Genomic DNA, 21800 nt, shown 5'->3' with positions numbered 1-21800 from the left:
TCCTGGGAAATTGACTCTGATTTGATCGCAGAAACCTGTGGACTGGCAACATGACTGAGGTTTGATGGTGGAACCATGTGGCCTGGCAAGATGACAGAGGTTTGATTGTGGAACCCTCAGGCTTGAGAACATGACTGAGGCTTGATGGTGGAACCCTGTGGCCTGGCAACAGGACTGAGGTTTGATGGTGGAATCCTGTGGCCTGGCAAGATGACTTTGGTTTGATTGTGGAACACTCTGGCCTGGGAATATGACTGACGTTTAATTCTGGAACCCTGTGGCCTGGGAATATGAGTGAGGCTTGATTCTGGAACCCTGTGGCCTTGGAACATGAATGGGGTTTTACTTTTGAATCCTGTGTCCAGGGAACATGACTGAGGTTTGATTCTGGAGCCCTGTGTCCTGGGAACATGACTGAGGTTTGATTCTGGAACCATGTGGCCTGGGAATATGACTGAGGTTTGATTCTGGAAACCATTGGCCTGGGAACATGACTGACGTTAGATTGTGGAATCCTGTGGCCTGGGAACATGAAATCGTTTTGATTCTGGAAACCTGTGGCCTGGGAATATGACTGAGGTTTCATGGTGGTACCCTATGGCCTGGCAACATGACTGAGGTTTGATTCTGGATCCCTGTGGCCTGGGAACATGACTGAGGCGTGATTCTGGAAACCTGTGGCCTGGGAACATGACATCTGTTTAGATTGTGGAATACTGTGCCCTGGGAACCCGACTGAGGCTTGGTTCTGGAACCCTGTGGAGTGGGAATATGACTGAGGTTTTATTCTGGAACCCTGTAGACTGGGAACATAACTGAGGATTGATTCTGGAACCCTGTGGCCTGGGAACATGACATCGGTTGGATTCTGGAACCCTGTGGCATGGGAACGTGACTGCGGTTTGATTGTGGAACCCACTGGCCTGGGAACATGACCGTGGTTTGATTCTGAAACCCTGTGGCCTGGGAACATGACTGAGGTTTGGTTCTGGAACCCTGTTCCCTGGGAACATGACTGAGGTTTGATTCTGGGCTCCTGTGTCCTGGGAACAAGAATGAGGTTTGAATGTGGAACCCTGTGGCCTGGGAACATGACTGAGGTTTGATTCTGGAACCATGTGTCCTGGGAATATGACTGAGGTTTGCTTCTGGATAACTGTGGCCTGGAAAAATAACTGAGGTTTCATTGTGGAAATATGAGGCCTGGGATCATGAGTGAGGTTTGATGGGGGTACCCTGTGGCGTGGCAACATGACTGAGGCTTGATTCTGGAACCCTTTGGCCTGGGAAATTGACTCTGATTTGATCGCAGAAACCTGTGGACTGGCAACATGACTGAGGTTTGATGGTGGAACCATGTGGCCTGGCAAGATGACAGAGGTTTGATTGTGGAACCCTCAGGCTTGAGAACATGACTGAGGCTTGATGGTGGAACCCTGTGGCCTGGCAACAGGACTGAGGTTTGATGGTGGAATCCTGTGGCCTGGCAAGATGACTTTGGTTTGATTGTGGAACACTCTGGCCTGGGAATATGACTGACGTTTAATTCTGGAACCCTGTGGCCTGGGAATATGAGTGAGGCTTGATTCTGGAACCCTGTGGCCTTGGAACATGAATGGGGTTTTACTTTTGAATCCTGTGTCCAGGGAACATGACTGAGGTTTGATTCTGGAACCCTGTGTCCTGGGAACATGACTGAGGTTTGATTCTGGAACCATGTGGCCTGGGAATATGACTGAGGTTTGATTCTGGAAACCATTGGCCTGGGAACTTGACTGATGTTAGATTGTGGAGTCCTGTGGCCTGGGAACATGAAATCGTTTTGATTCTGGAAACCTGTGGCCTGGGAATATGACTGAGGTTTGATGGTGGTACCCTATGGCCTGGCAACATGACTGAGGTTTGATTCTGGATCCCTGTGGCCTGGGAACATGACTGAGGCGTGATTCTGGAAACCTGTGGCCTGGGAACATGACATCTGTTTAGATTGTGGAATACTGTGCCCTCGGAACCCGACTGAGGCTTGGTTCTGGAACCTTGTGGAGTGGGAATATGACTGAGGTTTTATTCTGGAACCCTGTAGACTGGGAACATAACTGAGGATTGATTCTGGAACCCTGTGGCCTGGGAACATGACATCGGTTGGATTCTGGAACCCTGTGGCATGGGAACATGACTGCGGTTTGATTGTGGAACCCACTGGCCTGGGAACATGACCGTGGTTTGATTCTGAAACCCTGTGGCCTGGGAACATGACTGAGGTTTGGTTCTGGAACCCTGTTCCCTGGGAACATGACTGAGGTTTGATTCTGGGCTCCTGTGTCCTGGGAACAAGAATGAGGTTTGAATGTGGAACCCTGTGGCCTGGGAACATGACTGAGGTTTGATTCTGGAACCATGTGTCCTGGGAATATGACTGAGGTTTGCTTCTGGATAACTGTGGCCTGGGAAAATAACTGAGGTTTCATTGTGGAAATATGAGGCCTGGGATCATGAGTGAGGTTTGATGGTGGAACACTCTGGCCTGGCAAAATGACTGAAGCTTGATTCTGGAACCCTGTAGCCTGGGAACTTGACTGAGGTTTGATGGCAGAAACCTGTGAACTGGCAACATGACTGAGGTTTGATTGTGGAACCCTGTGCCCTGGAAACATGACTGTGGCCTGGTACTGGAAACCCATGGCCTGGGAACTTGACATTGGTTTGATTCTGGAACCCTGTGTCCTGGGAACATGACTGAGGTTTGATTCTGGAAATCATTGGCCTGGGAACATGACTGACGTTAGATTGTGGAATCTTGTGGCCTGGCAACAGGACTGAGGTTTGATGGTGGAATCTTGTGGCCTGGCAAGATGACTTTGGTTTGATTGTGGAACACTCTGGCCTGGGAATATGACTGACGTTTAATTCTGGAACCCTGTGGCCTGGGAATATGAGTGAGGCTTGATTCTGGAACCCTGTGGCCTTGGAACATGAATGGGGTTTTACTTTTGAATCCTGTGTCCAGGGAACATGACTGAGGTTTGATTCTGGAACCCTGTGTCCTGGGAACATGACTGAGGTTTGATTCTGGAACCATGTGGCCTGGGAATATGACTGAGGTTTGATTCTGGAAACCATTGGCCTGGGAACATGACTGATGTTAGATTGTGGAATCCTGTGGCCTGGGAACATGACTGAGGTTTGATGGAGGAACCCTGTGGCCTGGGAACATGACTGAGGTTTGATGGGGGTACCCTGTGGCGTGGCAACATGACTGAGGCTTGATTCTGGAACCCTGTGGCCTGGGAAATTGACTCTGATTTGATCGCAGAAACCTGTGGACTGGCAACATGACTGAGGTTAGATGGTGGAACCCTGTGGCCTGGCAAGATGACAGAGGTTTGATTGTGGAACCCTCAGGCTTGAGAACATGACTGAGGCTTGATGGTGGAACCCTATGGCCTGGCAACAGGACTGAGGTTTGATGGTGGAATCCTGTGGCCTGGCAAGATGACTTTGGTTTGATTGTGGAACACTCTGGCCTGGGAATATGACTGACGCTTAATTCTGGAACCCTGTGGCCTGGGAATATGAGTGAGGCTTGATTCTGGAACCCTGTGGCCTTGGAACATGAATGGGGTTTTACTTTTGAATCCTGTGTCCAGGGAACATGACTGAGGTTTGATTCTGGAACCCTGTGTCCTGGGAACATGACTGAGGTTTGATTCTGGAACCATGTGGCCTGGGAATATGACTGAGGTTTGATTCTGGAAACCATTGGCCTGGGAACATGACTGATGTTAGATTGTGGAATCCTGTGGCCTGGGAACATGACATCGGTTTGATTCTGGAAACCATTGGCCTGGGAACATGACTGATGTTAGATTGTGGAATCCTGTGGCCTGGGAACATGACATCGGTTTGGATTCTGAAAACCTGTGGTCTGGGAATATGACTGAGGTTTGATGGTCGTACCCTATGGCCTGGGAGCATGACTTAGCTTTGATTCTGGATCCCTGTGGCCTGGGAACATGACTGAGGCGTGATTCTGGAAACCTGAGGCCTGGGAACATGACATCTGTTTAGATTGTGGAATACTGTGCCCTGGGAACCCGACTGAGGCTTGGTTCTGGAACCCTGTGGACTGGGAATATGACTGAGGTTTTATTCTGGAACCCTGTAGACTGGGAACATAACTGAGGATTGATTCTGGAACCCTGTGGCCTGGGAACATGACATCGGTTGGATTCTGGAACCCTGTGGCATGGGAACATGACTGCGGTTTGATTGTGGAACCCACTGGCCTGGGAACATGACCGTGGTTTGATTCTGAAACCCTGTGGCCTGGGAACATGACTGAGGTTTGGTTCTGGAACCCTGTTCCCTGGGAACATGACTGAGGTTTGATTCTGGGCTCCTGTGTCCTGGGAACAAGAATGAGGTTTGAATGTGGAACCCTGTGGCCTGGGAACATGACTGAGGTTTGATTCTGGAACCATGTGTCCTGGGAATATGACTGAGGTTTGCTTCTGGATAACTGTGGCCTGGAAAAATAACTGAGGTTTCATTGTGGAAATATGAGGCCTGGGATCATGAGTGAGGTTTGATGGGGGTACCCTGTGGCGTGGCAACATGACTGAGGCTTGATTCTGGAACCCTTTGGCCTGGGAAATTGACTCTGATTTGATCGCAGAAACCTGTGGACTGGCAACATGACTGAGGTTTGATGGTGGAACCATGTGGCCTGGCAAGATGACAGAGGTTTGATTGTGGAACCCTCAGGCTTGAGAACATGACTGAGGCTTGATGGTGGAACCCTGTGGCCTGGCAACAGGACTGAGGTTTGATGGTGGAATCCTGTGGCCTGGCAAGATGACTTTGGTTTGATTGTGGAACACTCTGGCCTGGGAATATGACTGACGTTTAATTCTGGAACCCTGTGGCCTGGGAATATGAGTGAGGCTTGATTCTGGAACCCTGTGGCCTTGGAACATGAATGGGGTTTTACTTTTGAATCCTGTGTCCAGGGAACATGACTGAGGTTTGATTCTGGAGCCCTGTGTCCTGGGAACATGACTGAGGTTTGATTCTGGAACCATGTGGCCTGGGAATATGACTGAGGTTTGATTCTGGAAACCATTGGCCTGGGAACATGACTGACGTTAGATTGTGGAATCCTGTGGCCTGGGAACATGAAATCGTTTTGATTCTGGAAACCTGTGGCCTGGGAATATGACTGAGGTTTGATGGTGGTACCCTATGGCCTGGCAACATGACTGAGGTTTGATTCTGGATCCCTGTGGCCTGGGAACATGACTGAGGCGTGATTCTGGAAACCTGTGGCCTGGGAACATGACATCTGTTTAGATTGTGGAATACTGTGCCCTGGGAACCCGACTGAGGCTTGGTTCTGGAACCCTGTGGACTGGGAATATGACTGAGGTTTTATTCTGGAACCCTGTAGACTGGGAACATAACTGAGGATTGATTCTGGAACCCTGTGGCCTGGGAACATGACATCGGTGGAATCTGGAACCCTGTGGCCTGGGAACATGAGAACGGTGTGATTCTGGAACCCTGTGGCCTGAGAACATGTCTGAGGTTTGATGGTGGAAACCTGTGGCCTAGCAACATGACTGAGGTTTGGTTCTGGAACCCTGTTCCCTGGGAACATGACTGAGGTTTGATTCTGGACACCTTTGTCCTGGGAACATGACTGAGGTTTGATTGTGGAACCCTGTGTCCTGGGAACATGACTGAGTTTTGATTCTGGAACCATGTGTCCTGGGAATATGACTGAGGTTTGATTCTGGATACCTGTGGCCTGGGAAAATGACTGAGGTTTCATTGTGGAAATATGTGGCCTGGGATCTTGAGTGAGGTTTGATGGTGGAACACTCTGGCCTGGCAAAATGACTGAAGCTTGATTCTGGAACCCTGTGGCCTGGGAACTTGACTGAGGTTTGATGGCAGAAACCTGTGGACTGGCAACATGACTGAGGTTTGATTGTGGAACCCTGGGCCCTGGAAACATGACTGTGGCCTGGTACTGGAAACCCATGGCCTGGGAACTTGACGTTGGTTTGATTCTGGAACCCTGTGTCCTGGGAACATGATTGAGGTTTGATTCTGGAAACCATTGGTCTGGGAACATGACTGATGTTAGATTGTGGAATCCTGTGGCCTGGGAACATGACTGAGGTTTGATGGAGGAACCCTGTGGCCTGGGAACATGACTGAGGTTTGATGGTGGTACCCTGTGGACTGGCAACATGACTGAGGCTTGATTCTGGGACCCTGTGGCCTGGGAAATTGACTCTGATTTGATCGCAGAAACCTGTGGACTGGCAGCATGACTGAGGATTGATGGTGGAACCCTGGGCACTGGGAACATGACGAGATGCCTGACACTGTAACCCCGTGTCCTGAGAACATGACATTGTTTTGATTCTGGAAAGCTGTTTCCTGGGAACATGACTGAGGTTTGATGGTTGAACCCTGTGGACTGGCAACATGACTGAGGTTTGATTGTGGCACCCTCAGGCTTGGGAACATTACTGAGGCTTGATGGTGGAACCCTGTGTCCTGGCACCAGGACTGAGGTTTGATGGTGGAACCCTGTGGCCTGGGAACATGACATCGTTTTGGATTCTGGTACCGTGTTGCCTGGGAACATGAAATCGTTTTGATTCTGGAAACCTGTGGCCTGGGAATATGACTGAGGTTTCATGGTGGTACCCTATGGCCTGGCAACATGACTGAGGTTTGATTCTGGATCCCTGTGGCCTGGGAACATGACTGAGGCGTGATTCTGGAAACCTGTGGCCTGGGAACATGACATCTGTTTAGATTGTGGAATACTGTGCCCTGGGAACCCGACTGAGGCTTGGTTCTGGAACCCTGTGGACTGGGAATATGACTGAGGTTTTATTCTGGAACCCTGTAGACTGGGAACATAACTGAGGATTGATTCTGGAACCCTGTGGCCTGGGAACATGACATCGGTTGGATTCTGGAACCCTGTGGCATGGGAACATGACTGCGGTTTGATTGTGGAACCCACTGGCCTGGGAACATGACCGTGGTTTGATTCTGAAACCCTGTGGCCTGGGAACATGACTGAGGTTTGGTTCTGGAACCCTGTTCCCTGGGAACATGACTGAGGTTTGATTCTGGGCTCCTGTGTCCTGGGAACAAGAATGAGGTTTGAATGTGGAACCCTGTGGCCTGGGAACATGACTGAGGTTTGATTCTGGAACCATGTGTCCTGGGAATATGACTGAGGTTTGCTTCTGGATAACTGTGGCCTGGGAAAATAACTGAGGTTTCATTGTGGAAATATGAGGCCTGGGATCATGAGTGAGGTTTGATGGTGGAACACTCTGGCCTGGCAAAATGACTGAAGCTTGATTCTGGAACCCTGTGGCCTTGGAACATGAATGGGGTTTTACTTTTGAATCCTGTGTTCAGGGAACATGACTGAGGTTTGATTCTGGAACCCTGTGTCCTGGGAACATGACTGAGGTTTGATTCTGGAACCATGTGGCCTGGGAATATGACTGAGGTTTGATTCTGGAAACCATTGGCCTGGGAACATGACTGATGTTAGATTGTGGAATCCTGTGGCCTGGGAACATGACTGAGGTTTGATGGAGGAACCCTGTGGCCTGGGAACATGACTGAGGTTTGATGGTGGTACCCTGTGGACTGGCAACATGACTGAGGCTTGATTCTGGGACCCTGTGGCCTGGGAAATTGACTCTGATTTGATCGCAGAAACCTGTGGACTGGCAACATGACTGAGGCTTGATGGTGGAACCCTGGGCACTGGGAACATGACGAGATGCCTGACACTGTAACCCCGTGTCCTGAGAACATGATATTGTTTTGATTCTGGAAAGCTGTTTCCTGGGAACATGACTGAGGTTTGATGGTTGAACCCTGTGGACTGGCAACATGACTGAGGTTTGATTGTGGCACCCTCAGGCTTGGGAACATTACTGAGGTTTGATGGTGGAACCCTGTGGCCTGGGAACATGACATCGTTTTGGATTCTGGTACCGTGTTGCCTGGGAACATGAAATCGTTTTGATTCTGGAAACCTGTGGCCTGGGAATATGACTGAGGTTTGATGGTGGTACCCTATGGCCTGGCAACATGACTGAGGTTTCATTCTGGAACCCTGTGTCCTGGGAACATGACTGAGGTTTGATTCTGGAACCATGTGGCCTGGGAATATGACTGAGGTTTCATTCTGGAAACCATTGGCCTGGGAACATGACTGATGTTAGATAGTGGAACCCTGTGGCCTGGGAACATGACATCGGTTTGATTCTGGAAACCATTGGCCTGGGAACATGACTGATGTTAGATTGTGGAATCCTGTGGCCTGGGAACATGACATCGGTTTGGATTCTGAAAACCTGTGGTCTGGGAATATGACTGAGGTTTGATTTTCGTACCCTATGGCCTGGGAGCATGACTTAGCTTTGATTCTGGATCCCTGTGGCCTGGGAACATGACTGAGGCGTGATTCTGGAAACCTGAGGCCTGGGAACATGACATCTGTTTAGATTGTGGAATACTGTGCCCTGGGAACCCGACTGAGGCTTGGTTCTGGAACCCTGTGGACTGGGAATATGACTGAGGTTTTATTCTGGAACCCTGTAGACTGGGAACATAACTGAGGATTGATTCTGGAACCCTGTGGCCTGGGAACATGACATCGGTTGGATTCTGGAACCCTGTGGCATGGGAACATGACTGCGGTTTGATTGTGGAACCCACTGGCCTGGGAACATGACCGTGGTTTGATTCTGAAACCCTGTGGCCTGGGAACATGACTGAGGTTTGGTTCTGGAAACCTGTTCCCTGGGAACATGACTGAGGTTTGATTCTGGGCTCCTGTGTCCTGGGAACAAGAATGAGGTTTGAATGTGGAACCCTGTGGCCTGGGAACATGACTGAGGTTTGATTCTGGAACCATGTGTCCTGGGAATATGACTGAGGTTTGCTTCTGGATAACTGTGGCCTGGAAAAATAACTGAGGTTTCATTGTGGAAATATGAGGCCTGGGATCATGAGTGAGGTTTGATGGGGGTACCCTGTGGCGTGGCAACATGACTGAGGCTTGATTCTGGAACCCTGTGGCCTGGGAAATTGACTCTGATTTGATCGCAGAAACCTGTGGACTGGCAACATGACTGAGGTTTGATGGTGGAACCCTGTGGCCTGGCAAGATGACAGAGGTTTGATTGTGGAACCCTCAGGCTTGAGAACATGACTGAGGCTTGATGGTGGAACCCTGTGGCCTGCAACAGGACTGAGGTTTGATGGTGGAATCCTGTGGCCTGGCAAGATGACTTTGGTTTGATTGTGGAACACTCTGGCCTGGGAATATGACTGACGTTTAATTCTGGAACCCTGTGGCCTGGGAACATGAGTGAGGCTTGATTCTGGAACCCTGTGGCCTTGGAACATGAATGGGGTTTTACTTTTGAATCCTGTGTCCAGGGAACATGACTGAGGTTTGATTCTGGAACCCTGTGTCCTGGGAACATGACTGAGGTTTGATTCTGGAACCATGTGGCCTGGGAATATGACTGAGGTTTGATTCTGGAAACCATTGGCCTGGGAACATGACTGATGTTAGATTGTGGAATCCTGTGGCCTGGGAACATGACATCGGTTTGGATTCTGAAAACCTGTGGTCTGGGAATATGACTGAGGTTTGATTCTGGAAACCATTGGCCTGGGAACATGACTGATGTTAGATTGTGGAATCCTGTGGCCTGGGAACATGACATCGGTTGGATTCTGGAACCCTGTGGCATGGGAACATGACTGCGGTTTGATTGTGGAACCCACTGGCCTGGGAACATGACCGTGGTTTGATTCTGAAACCCTGTGGCCTGGGAACATGACTGAGGTTTGGTTCTGGAACCCTGTTCCCTGGGAACATGACTGAGGTTTGGTTCTGGGCTCCTGTGTCCTGGGAACAAGAATGAGGTTTGAATGTGGAACCCTGTGGCCTGGGAACATGACTGAGGTTTGATTCTGGAACCATGTGTCCTGGGAATATGACTGAGGTTTGCTTCTGGATAACTGTGGCCTGGGAAAATAACTGAGGTTTCATTGTGGAAATATGAGGCCTGGGATCATGAGTGAGGTTTGATGGTGGAACACTCTGGCCTGGCAAAATGACTGAAGCTTGATTCTGGAACCCTGTAGCCTGGGAACTTGACTGAGGTTTGATGGCAGAAACCTGTGGACTGGCAACATGACTGAGGTTTGATTGTGGAACCCTGTGCCCTGGAAACATGACTGTGGCCTGCTACTGGAAACCCATGGCCTGGGAACTTGACATTGGTTTGATTCTGGAACCCTGTGTCCTGGGAACATGACTGAGGTTTGATTCTGGAAATCATTGGCCTGGGAACATGACTGACGTTAGATTGTGGAATCTTGTGGCCTGGGAACATGACTGAGGTTTGATGGAGGAACCCTGTGGCCTGGGAACATGACTGAGGTTTGATGGGGGTACCCTGTGGCGTGGCAACATGACTGAGGCTTGATTCTGGAACCCTGTGGCCTGGGAAATTGACTCTGATTTGATCGCAGAAACCTGTGGACTGGCAACATGACTGAGGTTTGATGGTGGAACCCTGTGGCCTGGCAAGATGACAGAGGTTTGATTGTGGAACCCTCAGGCTTGAGAACATGACTGAGGCTTGATGGTGGAACCCTATGGCCTGGCAACAGGACTGAGGTTTGATGGTGGAATCCTGTGGCCTGGCAAGATGACTTTGGTTTGATTGTGGAACACTCTGGCCTGGGAATATGACTGACGCTTAATTCTGGAACCCTGTGGCCTGGGAATATGAGTGAGGCTTGATTCTGGAACCCTGTGGCCTTGGAACATGAATGGGGTTTTACTTTTGAATCCTGTGTCCAGGGAACATGACTGAGGTTTGATTCTGGAACCCTGTGTCCTGGGAACATGACTGAGGTTTGATTCTGGAACCATGTGGCCTGGGAATATGACTGAGGTTTGATTCTGGAAACCATTGGCCTGGGAACATGACTGATGTTAGATTGTGGAATCCTGTGGCCTGGGAACATGACATCGGTTTGATTCTGGAAACCATTGGCCTGGGAACATGACTGATGTTAGATTGTGGAATCCTGTGGCCTGGGAACATGACATCGGTTTGGATTCTGAAAACCTGTGGTCTGGGAATATGACTGAGGTTTGATGGTCGTACCCTATGGCCTGGGAGCATGACTTAGCTTTGATTCTGGATCCCTGTGGCCTGGGAACATGACTGAGGCGTGATTCTGGAAACCTGAGGCCTGGGAACATGACATCTGTTTAGATTGTGGAATACTGTGCCCTGGGAACCCGACTGAGGCTTGGTTCTGGAACCCTGTGGACTGGGAATATGACTGAGGTTTTATTCTGGAACCCTGTAGACTGGGAACATAACTGAGGATTGATTCTGGAACCCTGTGGCCTGGGAACATGACATCGGTTGGATTCTGGAACCCTGTGGCATGGGAACATGACTGCGGTTTGATTGTGGAACCCACTGGCCTGGGAACATGACCGTGGTTTGATTCTGAAACCCTGTGGCCTGGGAACATGACTGAGGTTTGGTTCTGGAACCCTGTTCCCTGGGAACATGACTGAGGTTTGATTCTGGGCTCCTGTGTCCTGGGAACAAGAATGAGGTTTGAATGTGGAACCCTGTGGCCTGGGAACATGACTGAGGTTTGATTCTGGAACCATGTGTCCTGGGAATATGACTGAGGTTTGCTTCTGGATAACTGTGGCCTGGAAAAATAACTGAGGTTTCATTGTGGAAATATGAGGCCTGGGATCATGAGTGAGGTTTGATGGGGGTACCCTGTGGCGTGGCAACATGACTGAGGCTTGATTCTGGAACCCTTTGGCCTGGGAAATTGACTCTGATTTGATCGCAGAAACCTGTGGACTGGCAACATGACTGAGGTTTGATGGTGGAACCATGTGGCCTGGCAAGATGACAGAGGTTTGATTGTGGAACCCTCAGGCTTGAGAACATGACTGAGGCTTGATGGTGGAACCCTGTGGCCTGGCAACAGGACTGAGGTTTGATGGTGGAATCCTGTGGCCTGGCAAGATGACTTTGGTTTGATTGTGGAACACTCTGGCCTGGGAATATGACTGACGTTTAATTCTGGAACCCTGTGGCCTGGGAATATGAGTGAGGCTTGATTCTGGAACCCTGTGGCCTTGGAACATGAATGGGGTTTTACTTTTGAATCCTGTGTCCAGGGAACATGACTGAGGTTTGATTCTGGAGCCCTGTGTCCTGGGAACATGACTGAGGTTTGATTCTGGAACCATGTGGCCTGGGAATATGACTGAGGTTTGATTCTGGAAACCATTGGCCTGGGAACATGACTGACGTTAGATTGTGGAATCCTGTGGCCTGGGAACATGAAATCGTTTTGATTCTGGAAACCTGTGGCCTGGGAATATGACTGAGGTTTCATGGTGGTACCCTATGGCCTGGCAACATGACTGAGGTTTGATTCTGGATCCCTGTGGCCTGGGAACATGACTGAGGCGTGATTCTGGAAACCTGTGGCCTGGGAACATGACATCTGTTTAGATTGTGGAATACTGTGCCCTGGGAACCCGACTGAGGCTTGGTTCTGGAACCCTGTGGAGTGGGAATATGACTGAGGTTTTATTCTGGAACCCTGTAGACTGGGAACATAACTGAGGATTGATTCTGGAACCCTGTGGCCTGGGAACATGACATCGGTTGGATTCTGGAACCCTGTGGCATGGGAACGTGACTGCGGTTTGATTGTGGAACCCACTGGCCTGGGAACATGACCGTGGTTTGATTCTGAAACCCTGTGGCCTGGGAACATGACTGAGGTTTGGTTCTGGAACCCTGTTCCCTGGGAACATGACTGAGGTTTGATTCTGGGCTCCTGTGTCCTGGGAACAAGAATGAGGTTTGAATGTGGAACCCTGTGGCCTGGGAACATGACTGAGGTTTGATTCTGGAACCATGTGTCCTGGGAATATGACTGAGGTTTGCTTCTGGATAACTGTGGCCTGGAAAAATAACTGAGGTTTCATTGTGGAAATATGAGGCCTGGGATCATGAGTGAGGTTTGATGGGGGTACCCTGTGGCGTGGCAACATGACTGAGGCTTGATTCTGGAACCCTTTGGCCTGGGAAATTGACTCTGATTTGATCGCAGAAACCTGTGGACTGGCAACATGACTGAGGTTTGATGGTGGAACCATGTGGCCTGGCAAGATGACAGAGGTTTGATTGTGGAACCCTCAGGCTTGAGAACATGACTGAGGCTTGATGGTGGAACCCTGTGGCCTGGCAACAGGACTGAGGTTTGATGGTGGAATCCTGTGGCCTGGCAAGATGACTTTGGTTTGATTGTGGAACACTCTGGCCTGGGAATATGACTGACGTTTAATTCTGGAACCCTGTGGCCTGGGAATATGAGTGAGGCTTGATTCTGGAACCCTGTGGCCTTGGAACATGAATGGGGTTTTACTTTTGAATCCTGTGTCCAGGGAACATGACTGAGGTTTGATTCTGGAACCCTGTGTCCTGGGAACATGACTGAGGTTTGATTCTGGAACCATGTGGCCTGGGAATATGACTGAGGTTTGATTCTGGAAACCATTGGCCTGGGAACTTGACTGATGTTAGATTGTGGAGTCCTGTGGCCTGGGAACATGAAATCGTTTTGATTCTGGAAACCTGTGGCCTGGGAATATGACTGAGGTTTGATGGTGGTACCCTATGGCCTGGCAACATGACTGAGGTTTGATTCTGGATCCCTGTGGCCTGGGAACATGACTGAGGCGTGATTCTGGAAACCTGTGGCCTGGGAACATGACATCTGTTTAGATTGTGGAATACTGTGCCCTCGGAACCCGACTGAGGCTTGGTTCTGGAACCTTGTGGAGTGGGAATATGACTGAGGTTTTATTCTGGAACCCTGTAGACTGGGAACATAACTGAGGATTGATTCTGGAACCCTGTGGCCTGGGAACATGACATCGGTTGGATTCTGGAACCCTGTGGCATGGGAACATGACTGCGGTTTGATTGTGGAACCCACTGGCCTGGGAACATGACCGTGGTTTGATTCTGAAACCCTGTGGCCTGGGAACATGACTGAGGTTTGGTTCTGGAACCCTGTTCCCTGGGAACATGACTGAGGTTTGATTCTGGGCTCCTGTGTCCTGGGAACAAGAATGAGGTTTGAATGTGGAACCCTGTGGCCTGGGAACATGACTGAGGTTTGATTCTGGAACCATGTGTCCTGGGAATATGACTGAGGTTTGCTTCTGGATAACTGTGGCCTGGGAAAATAACTGAGGTTTCATTGTGGAAATATGAGGCCTGGGATCATGAGTGAGGTTTGATGGTGGAACACTCTGGCCTGGCAAAATGACTGAAGCTTGATTCTGGAACCCTGTAGCCTGGGAACTTGACTGAGGTTTGATGGCAGAAACCTGTGAACTGGCAACATGACTGAGGTTTGATTGTGGAACCCTGTGCCCTGGAAACATGACTGTGGCCTGGTACTGGAAACCCATGGCCTGGGAACTTGACATTGGTTTGATTCTGGAACCCTGTGTCCTGGGAACATGACTGAGGTTTGATTCTGGAAATCATTGGCCTGGGAACATGACTGACGTTAGATTGTGGAATCTTGTGGCCTGGCAACAGGACTGAGGTTTGATGGTGGAATCTTGTGGCCTGGCAAGATGACTTTGGTTTGATTGTGGAACACTCTGGCCTGGGAATATGACTGACGTTTAATTCTGGAACCCTGTGGCCTGGGAATATGAGTGAGGCTTGATTCTGGAACCCTGTGGCCTTGGAACATGAATGGGGTTTTACTTTTGAATCCTGTGTCCAGGGAACATGACTGAGGTTTGATTCTGGAACCCTGTGTCCTGGGAACATGACTGAGGTTTGATTCTGGAACCATGTGGCCTGGGAATATGACTGAGGTTTGATTCTGGAAACCATTGGCCTGGGAACATGACTGATGTTAGATTGTGGAATCCTGTGGCCTGGGAACATGACTGAGGTTTGATGGAGGAACCCTGTGGCCTGGGAACATGACTGAGGTTTGATGGGGGTACCCTGTGGCGTGGCAACATGACTGAGGCTTGATTCTGGAACCCTGTGGCCTGGGAAATTGACTCTGATTTGATCGCAGAAACCTGTGGACTGGCAACATGACTGAGGTTAGATGGTGGAACCCTGTGGCCTGGCAAGATGACAGAGGTTTGATTGTGGAACCCTCAGGCTTGAGAACATGACTGAGGCTTGATGGTGGAACCCTATGGCCTGGCAACAGGACTGAGGTTTGATGGTGGAATCCTGTGGCCTGGCAAGATGACTTTGGTTTGATTGTGGAACACTCTGGCCTGGGAATATGACTGACGCTTAATTCTGGAACCCTGTGGCCTGGGAATATGAGTGAGGCTTGATTCTGGAACCCTGTGGCCTTGGAACATGAATGGGGTTTTACTTTTGAATCCTGTGTCCAGGGAACATGACTGAGGTTTGATTCTGGAACCCTGTGTCCTGGGAACATGACTGAGGTTTGATTCTGGAACCATGTGGCCTGGGAATATGACTGAGGTTTGATTCTGGAAACCATTGGCCTGGGAACATGACTGATGTTAGATTGTGGAATCCTGTGGCCTGGGAACATGACATCGGTTTGATTCTGGAAACCATTGGCCTGGGAACATGACTGATGTTAGATTGTGGAATCCTGTGGCCTGGGAACATGACATCGGTTTGGATTCTGAAAACCTGTGGTCTGGGAATATGACTGAGGTTTGATGGTCGTACCCTATGGCCTGGGAGCATGACTTAGCTTTGATTCTGGATCCCTGTGGCCTGGGAACATGACTGAGGCGTGATTCTGGAAACCTGAGGCCTGGGAACATGACATCTGTTTAGATTGTGGAATACTGTGCCCTGGGAACCCGACTGAGGCTTGGTTCTGGAACCCTGTGGACTGGGAATATGACTGAGGTTTTATTCTGGAACCCTGTAGACTGGGAACATAACTGAGGATTGATTCTGGAACCCTGTGGCCTGGGAACATGACATCGGTTGGATTCTGGAACCCTGTGGCATGGGAACATGACTGCGGTTTGATTGTGGAACCCACTGGCCTGGGAACATGACCGTGGTTTGATTCTGAAACCCTGTGGCCTGGGAACATGACTGAGGTTTGGTTCTGGAACCCTGTTCCCTGGGAACATGACTGAGGTTTGATTCTGGGCTCCTGTGTCCTGGGAACAAGAATGAGGTTTGAATGTGGAACCCTGTGGCCTGGGAACATGACTGAGGTTTGATTCTGGAACCATGTGTCCTGGGAATATGACTGAGGTTTGCTTCTGGATAACTGTGGCCTGGAAAAATAACTGAGGTTTCATTGTGGAAATATGAGGCCTGGGATCATGAGTGAGGTTTGATGGGGGTACCCTGTGGCGTGGCAACATGACTGAGGCTTGATTCTGGAACCCTTTGGCCTGGGAAATTGACTCTGATTTGATCGCAGAAACCTGTGGACTGGCAACATGACTGAGGTTTGATGGTGGAACCATGTGGCCTGGCAAGATGACAGAGGTTTGATTGTGGAACCCTCAGGCTTGAGAACATGACTGAGGCTTGATGGTGGAACCCTGTGGCCTGGCAACAGGACTGAGGTTTGATGGTGGAATCCTGTGGCCTGGCAAGATGACTTTGGTTTGATTGTGGAACACTCTGGCCTGGGAATATGACTGACGTTTAATTCTGGAACCCTGTGGCCTGGGAATATGAGTGAGGCTTGATTCTGGAACCCTGTGGCCTTGGAACATGAATGGGGTTTTACTTTTGAATCCTGTGTCCAGGGAACATGACTGAGGTTTGATTCTGGAGCCCTGTGTCCTGGGAACATGACTGAGGTTTGATTCTGGAACCATGTGGCCTGGGAATATGACTGAGGTTTGATTCTGGAAACCATTGGCCTGGGAACATGACTGACGTTAGATTGTGGAATCCTGTGGCCTGGGAACATGAAATCGTTTTGATTCTGGAAACCTGTGGCCTGGGAATATGACTGAGGTTTGATGGTGGTACCCTATGGCCTGGCAACATGACTGAGGTTTGATTCTGGATCCCTGTGGCCTGGGAACATGACTGAGGCGTGATTCTGGAAACCTGTGGCCTGGGAACATGACATCTGTTTAGATTGTGGAATACTGTGCCCTGGGAACCCGACTGAGGCTTGGTTCTGGAACCCTGTGGACTGGGAATATGACTGAGGTTTTATTCTGGAACCCTGTAGACTGGGAACATAACTGAGGATTGATTCTGGAACCCTGTGGCCTGGGAACATGACATCGGTTGGATTCTGGAACCCTGTGGCATGGGAACATGACTGCGGTTTGATTGTGGAACCCACTGGCCTGGGAACATGACCGTGGTTTGATTCTGAAACCCTGTGGCCTGGGAACATGACTGAGGTTTGGTTCTGGAACCCTGTTCCCTGGGAACATGACTGAGGTTTGATTCTGGGCTCCTGTGTCCTGGGAACAAGAATGAGGTTTGAATGTGGAACCCTGTGGCCTGGGAACATGACTGAGGTTTGATTCTGGAACCATGTGTCCTGGGAATATGACTGAGGTTTGCTTCTGGATAACTGTGGCCTGGGAAAATAACTGAGGTTTCATTGTGGAAATATGAGGCCTGGGATCATGAGTGAGGTTTGATGGTGGAACACTCTGGCCTGGCAAAATGACTGAAGCTTGATTCTGGAACCCTGTAGCCTGGGAACTTGACTGAGGTTTGATGGCAGAAACCTGTGAACTGGCAACATGACTGAGGTTTGATTGTGGAACCCTGTGCCCTGGAAACATGACTGTGGCCTGGTACTGGAAACCCATGGCCTGGGAACTTGACATTGGTTTGATTCTGGAACCCTGTGTCCTGGGAACATGACTGAGGTTTGATTCTGGAAATCATTGGCCTGGGAACATGACTGACGTTAGATTGTGGAATCTTGTGGCCTGGCAACAGGACTGAGGTTTGATGGTGGAATCTTGTGGCCTGGCAAGATGACTTTGGTTTGATTGTGGAACACTCTGGCCTGGGAATATGACTGACGTTTAATTCTGGAACCCTGTGGCCTGGGAATATGAGTGAGGCTTGATTCTGGAACCCTGTGTCCTGGGAACATGACTGAGGTTTGATTCTGGAAATCATTGGCCTGGGAACATGACTGACGTTAGATTGTGGAATCTTGTGGCCTGGCAACAGGACTGAGGTTTGATGGTGGAATCTTGTGGCCTGGCAAGATGACTTTGGTTTGATTGTGGAACACTCTGGCCTGGGAATATGACTGACGTTTAATTCTGGAACCCTGTGGCCTGGGAATATGAGTGAGGCTTGATTCTGGAACCCTGTGGCCTTGGAACATGAATGGGGTTTTACTTTTGAATCCTGTGTCCAGGGAACATGACTGAGGTTTGATTCTGGAACCCTGTGTCCTGGGAACATGACTGAGGTTTGATTCTGGAACCATGTGGCCTGGGAATATGACTGAGGTTTGATTCTGGAAACCATTGGCCTGGGAACATGACTGATGTTAGATTGTGGAATCCTGTGGCCTGGGAACATGACATCGGTTTGGATTCTGAAAACCTGTGGTCTGGGAATATGACTGAGGTTTGATGGTGGTACCCTATGGCCTGGGAGCATGACTTAGCTTTGATTCTGGATCCCTGTGGCCTGGGAACATGACTGAGGCGTGATTCTGGAAACCTGAGGCCTGGGAACATGACATCTGTTTAGATTGTGGAATACTGTGCCCTGGGAACCTGACTGAGGCTTGGTACTTGAACCCTGTGGACTGGCAACATGACTGAGGTTTTATTCTGGAACCCTGTAGCATGGGAACATAACTGAGGATTGATTCTGGAAACCTGTGGCCTGGGAACATGACATCGGTGGAATCTGGAACCCTGTGGCCTGGGAACATGAGAACGGTGTGATTCTGGAACCCTGTGGCCTGAGAACATGTCTGAGGTTTGATGGTGGAAATCTGTGGCCTGGCAACATGACTGAGGTTTGGTTCTGGAACCCTGTTCCCTGGGAACATGACTGAGGTTTGATTCTGGACACCTTTGTCCTGGGAACATGACTGAGGTTTGATTGTGGAACCCTGTGTCCTGGGAACATGACTGAGTTTTGATTCTGGAACCATGTGTCCTGGGAATATGACTGAGGTTTGATTCTGGATACCTGTGGCCTGGGAAAATGACTGAGGTTTCATTGTGGAAATATGTGGCCTGGGATCTTGAGTGAGGTTTGATGGTGGAACACTCTGGCCTGGCAAAATGACTGAAGCTTGATTCTGGAACCCTGTGGCCTGGGAACTTGACTGAGGTTTGATGGCAGAAACCTGTGGACTGGCAACATGACTGAGGTTTGATTGTGGAACCCTGTGCCCTGGAAACATGACTGTGGCCTGGTACTGGAAACCCATGGCCTGGGAACTTGACGTTGGTTTGATTCTGGAACCCTGTGTCCTGGGAACATGATTGAGGTTTGATTCTGGAAACCATTGGTCTGGGAACATGACTGATGTTAGATTGTGGAATCCTGTGGCCTGGGAACATGACTGAGGTTTGATGGAGGAACCCTGTGGCCTGGGAACATGACTGAGGTTTGATGGTGGTACCCTGTGGACTGGCAACATGACTGAGGCTTGATTCTGGGACCCTGTGGCCTGGGAAATTGACTCTGATTTGATCGCAGAAACCTGTGGACTGGCAACATGACTGAGGATTGATGGTGGAACCCTGGGCACTGGGAACATGACGAGATGCCTGACACTGTAACCCCGTGTCCTGAGAACATGACATTGTTTTGATTCTGGAAAGCTGTTTCCTGGGAACATGACTGAGGTTTGATGGTTGAACCCTGTGGACTGGCAACATGACTGACGTTTGATTGTGGCACCCTCAGGCTTGGGAACATTACTGAGGCTTGATGGTGGAACCCTGTGTCCTGGCACCAGGACTGAGGTTTGATGGTGGAACCCTGTGGCCTGGGAACATGACATCGTTTTGGATTCTGGTACCGTGTTGCCTGGGAACATGAAATCGTTTTGATTCTGGAAACCTGTGGCCTGGGAATATGACTGAGGTTTGATGGTGGTACCCTATGGCCTGGCAACATGACTGAGGTTTGATTCTGGAACCCTGTGTCCTGGGAACATGACTGAGGTTTGATTCTGGAACCATGTGGCCTGGGAATATGACTGAGGTTTGATTCTGGAAACCATTGGCCTGGGAACATGACTGATGTTAGATTGTGGAACCCTGTGGCCTGGGAACATGACATCGGTTTGATTCTGGAAACCATTGGCCTGGGAACATGACTGATGTTAGATTGTGGAATCCTGTGGCCTGGGAACATGACATCGGTTTGGATTCTGAAAACCTGTGGTCTGGGAATATGACTGAGGTTTGATTGTCGTACCCTATGGCCTGGGAGCATGACTTAGCTTTGATTCTGGATCCCTGTGGCCTGGGAACATGACTGAGGCGTGATTCTGGAAACCTGAGGCCTGGGAACATGACATCTGTTTAGATTGTGGAATACTGTGCCCTGGGAACCCGACTGAGGCTTGGTTCTGGAACCCTGTGGACTGGGAATATGACTGAGGTTTTATTCTGGAACCCTGTAGACTGGGAACATAACTGAGGATTGATTCTGGAACCCTGTGGCCTGGGAACATGACATCGGTTGGATTCTGGAACCCTGTGGCATGGGAACATGACTGCGGTTTGATTGTGGAACCCACTGGCCTGGGAACATGACCGTGGTTTGATTCTGAAACCCTGTGGCCTGGGAACATGACTGAGGTTTGGTTCTGGAAACCTGTTCCCTGGGAACATGACTGAGGTTTGATTCTGGGCTCCTGTGTCCTGGGAACAAGAATGAGGTTTGAATGTGGAACCCTGTGGCCTGGGAACATGACTGAGGTTTGGTTCTGGAACCATGTGTCCTGGGAATATGACTGAGGTTTGCTTCTGGATAACTGTGGCCTGGAAAAATAACTGAGGTTTCATTGTGGAAATATGAGGCCTGGGATCATGAGTGAGGTTTGATGGGGGTACCCTGTGGCGTGGCAACATGACTGAGGCTTGATTCTGGAACCCTTTGGCCTGGGAAATTGACTCTGATTTGATCGCAGAAACCTGTGGACTGGCAACATGACTGAGGTTTGATGGTGGAACCATGTGGCCTGGCAAGATGACAGAGGTTTGATTGTGGAACCCTCAGGCTTGAGAACATGACTGAGGCTTGATGGTGGAACCCTGTGGCCTGGCAACAGGACTGAGGTTTGATGGTGGAATCCTGTGGCCTGGCAAGATGACTTTGGTTTGATTGTGGAACACTCTGGCCTGGGAATATGACTGACGTTTAATTCTGGAACCCTGTGGCCTGGGAATATGAGTGAGGCTTGATTCTGGAACCCTGTGGCCTTGGAACATGAATGGGGTTTTACTTTTGAATCCTGTGTCCAGGGAACATGACTGAGGTTTGATTCTGGAACCCTGTGTCCTGGGAACATGACTGAGGTTTGATTCTGGAACCATGTGGCCTGGGAATATGACTGAGGTTTGATTCTGGAAACCATTGGCCTGGGAACTTGACTGATGTTAGATTGTGGAGTCCTGTGGCCTGGGAACATGAAAT

Source organism: Balaenoptera ricei, chromosome 20 (genome assembly GCF_028023285.1).
Source record: "Balaenoptera ricei isolate mBalRic1 chromosome 20, mBalRic1.hap2, whole genome shotgun sequence".
NCBI classification, from domain to species: Eukaryota; Metazoa; Chordata; class Mammalia; order Artiodactyla; family Balaenopteridae; genus Balaenoptera; species Balaenoptera ricei.
The sequence above is the reverse complement of the archived record's forward strand: the minus strand, read 5'-3'. Positions refer to the sequence as shown.